Source organism: Octodon degus, unplaced genomic scaffold (assembly GCF_000260255.1).
Source record: "Octodon degus isolate 3935 unplaced genomic scaffold, OctDeg1.0 scaffold00081, whole genome shotgun sequence".
NCBI lineage: Eukaryota > Metazoa > Chordata > Mammalia > Rodentia > Octodontidae > Octodon > Octodon degus.
The window spans coordinates 12,849,686-12,853,602 of record NW_004524657.1 but is presented as its reverse complement, the minus strand read 5'-3'; positions in this window follow the sequence as shown (position 1 = coordinate 12,853,602).

Sequence of the window (3,917 nt, the reverse complement as noted above, 5' to 3'; positions counted from 1 at the left end):
ATATATAGTTGCATTCTCTTAATGAATAGAATGATTTGTTCTAATGGTGTTTGTAAATAGGATCACAAGTCCACTTCTTGTACAGCAATTAACCACTAAGAAGAATATATGCAGTGTATTATTTGTGGAAACTGTACTTCCGATTGGATTTGAAACTGTCTCATTGCTATCTGTTTATCAATAAAACTTTGAAAATAAAAGAATTATATATGTTCCTCTAATTATTTCTGTGGCTAAATATCATAATTTGGCAAAATATATTTTCCTATTATACTTTGAGCTTTCTATTGCCAGTTATAGAATATGCTGTGTGTATTACACAAATAAGTCAAGATACTCAAGAAACTTAGGTTGAAATAAAGTCTAAATTTAGGGCTTGGGAGATGGCTCAGTAGAATAAGTGTTTGCCTTGCAAGTGCAAGGGCCTGAGTTCAATCTCTGGTTCCACCAAAAAAAAACCAAAACAAAACAAAGCAAAAACAACTAAATTTACAAAATTTGTGGTAAATCAAGTCATTTTAAAGGATGAAACATAGCAGAAATGGTCCTAAAAAATGAGTACGTCTTCATATTTACCTTTAGTCATTGGTCATTGAAAGTATGATGAACTCATATTTAAATGGGTTGTTTTAATACAGAATAATGTATTAGGAATGAACAAATGGAGTATAGCTGTTTCTAGAAAAATAATTCTAAAAAGTAATATTTGAAGAATGAATTAGGGTTTCCTGGTCAGGTTGGAGGAGTTCACTGTTCATTGTGTTTGGAAAGGTTGAGTTTGGCTGCAAGTCAAATTCAGAGTAGGGGTGGAAAGGTCAGAAATCAGAAAAGATGAGTTGTTAGCGATTTTGAAGGATCTTCCTTATCCTGATTGTGAACTTTGACTTCTCTCTGTAGGCCAATGGGAGCTAAGATGTCTTCTAAGAATGTGATAGGATTTCTTTTATGCATATGCATGGCTTTGGGAATAAACAAGGAGACACAAAAGGGATGGCTTGCAAAACCAATCAGGCCAGTATTGAGGAGAGAGCTAGTAAGGTTATTGGATGGACTGGATTTGGCTTGACTGGTTAGATTATAGTAATAATGAGAAAAAACACCAGATTTAAGATTTCACTCTTTGAAACAAGGGATTGTTCTTTAACATTTCTATTATTGTTATTGTTATTGTTATTGTTATTTTACTATTATTATTATATTGTTGGAGCTTTAAAATCTATTAACACATAATGAATATAATTGCAATTGATAAAGATTGAAAACAAATGTTTCAATACATCTGTAAGTGCTAGTATTCTGCCATAAATGTCTGCATATACAATTTTGTTTTGAAGAAGATTTAAATTTTAGTTAATTTTTGAGAACCTCCAAAATGACAATAATCTTGTTTAAGAAAGAGATTAATGATCAAGATCCCTTTCAATCTATGCAAGAGATAAATGGGAATAAATTTTACAGGAATTTAAACATCATTTTTAAATTATTCAGTCTGCTATCTTATTCTATATGCAGCCTGATTTGCATTAATATTCTATTTTATAACTTACTAATCATAAGATTAAGTATTGACTGTTTTTCTATAATGATAGCTATTATGCAAAACTTTTGAATGTAGGTCTACTTAATTTGCTCTTTTGGAAAAAAAATTCTTTTTTTTCCCAAACAAAATCAGAAAACGAAAAGAGGGAACTTCTGGCAGCATTGAATTAAAGTGTGTAATTTTCTAGCCATTCAGCTGCCACCTGCCCTGCCACCAGAGATTCAGTCTAATTATATTCACTGATCTGAGCCAGCCACAGGAAGAGACATGATGTATGTGAAAGGGGAGTTACTTTGAAGAGTTAAAGCAATCTTTTCTTAAAAGCTGGTTCTGTTTTTGCCTTGATGCTTGCTTTAACTGCTTCTTCCTGCGCATGATGCAGTTTCCATAGAAGTAGGTGACAGAGTGTAAACTGATGATACCAACATTAATCATAAGGAAGTCTAATTTTTCTAGTCTTTACTTACACTAAGTGACAGGGTGATTTTTACTTTTCTCTTCCAGAATTCTAATGTTCTGCATGAGATGTAGACTTCCAACTCTCATCAAAGTATTTCCTTGTCACTGATAAATGATCATATCATATTCTGAGTGTCATGGCTTCGACCATGAGCATATCTGCTTTATTTTTTTTTGCCAATGTATAAAAAGACTTGAAAAAGTTTTACTTAACCAGATGGGATGGGGTTTGTGTTCCTGTTGCCACCCCTACAGAATGAAGCAGTGATTCTCCATTTCTGAATAAAGTTCCAAAGCTCTCGTGTGAGTTAACTCATTTGATGTGGATAAAAATAGTTCAGGATCATCTTTGGGACCTTCATCTATTTTTACCACTGACTATTTCCATTTGTACAAACAGAATATTGAGTAAGTGATATTACATGCATTTAAACGAAAGGAATACTTGTAAGAAAATGAGTTATAGTTTGAGGACAGTTATAGATAATTTGAAGCTCTTTTTCATTAAGAATCTAAGAAAATTTGATACATAAGAATGTTTCCGAAACTGTGTAGAGCTAGAGAGGTTCTTGGAAATGAAGTTGTAACATAGATAGCCAATCTGGGTGTGGTAGCACATTCCTGTAATCCCAGCACTGGAGAGGAAGCTGAGGCAGGATTGCCATGGGTTTGAGGCCAACCGGGGGTGCATAGTGAATACAAGACTAGCTGAAATTATAGTGACATCCTGTCTCAAAAAATTAAAAAACAAACAGCATAGATAGCCAGGATTATATTGTAGTTATGCATAATTTTCTCTTGAGACAAATGGTGATGTCATTGTTTTATAAAATAAGGTTGATTTATAGCATATATATTTAAAACTCCTTTGTCATTTGAAAATAGTTTATTTACTTGATAGATGCAAATAAGTGTCCTTTAAGTTTAAGGTGAAAATGTTTTAGAAATTGGTCAAAAGTCAATAGGGTATATTGCTACAGTCCCTTTTTATCATTTTTTTTGTACTCATTAACTTTATTGGAAATCAATAATAATTATATAGCAAATTAAAAATTATAGACAAACATTGAAATGTGAAGATATAAATGTATAGAGTGGATTTTAGAAAAAATATTTCCAAAATGAATACATAACATGAGATTAATAATAGATTGCACATTGTAGAAAATTATTTACAAACTTAAATGAATATAACAATAAAAATTATCTAAAATAAACATGAAAGAGAATTTATAGATCAGTCATATAATAGTTCTGTCTGTGTCAAAATCAAGAAATTTATATTGATATAATTAAAATTCTCAATGTAGAAGAGGGTAGGCAATAAATATTTAAATATTTAAAATTTCTGAATTTAGTTAAAATTATAGCACCACATTTCCAAGAAAAAGGAACCTTTTACACAGCAAATATGAATAAAGTCATAGCAAGATACAAAATCTTAAATTGTCCAAAACTAACTGTAAAGAAAAAAATCATTAAAGCATATACATAGAAAAAATATTAACTATGGAAGAGCAAAATTAAATAGCATCTTATACCACATTAGAAAAAAAAAGCAACTGGGTAAAAACTAGACTTATTTATTCAAAGGACTGAAAAATAATGATCTAGCCTCATTAAATTTTGTATTTAGCAAACATGCCTTTAAAAACTAAAAGTAAAATATTTTCCAGTTATACAAACTTGAAATATTCTAATACTTCCAGAAGTAGTATATAGAAAATAACAAAGACCATAATCCAGAAGGCAAAAGAAGTTGCTGTTTGGTCCTGGATAAAAAACAAAGAGCTCTCAAAATGGTAGCTATGCAGGACTATGTAAAATATAATTATACTAGACAAACTTTTTAAAAGGTCATTGAAAATTTCCACAAAACAGTATCAATCTTATGGTAGGTTATATACATTTTTCATAT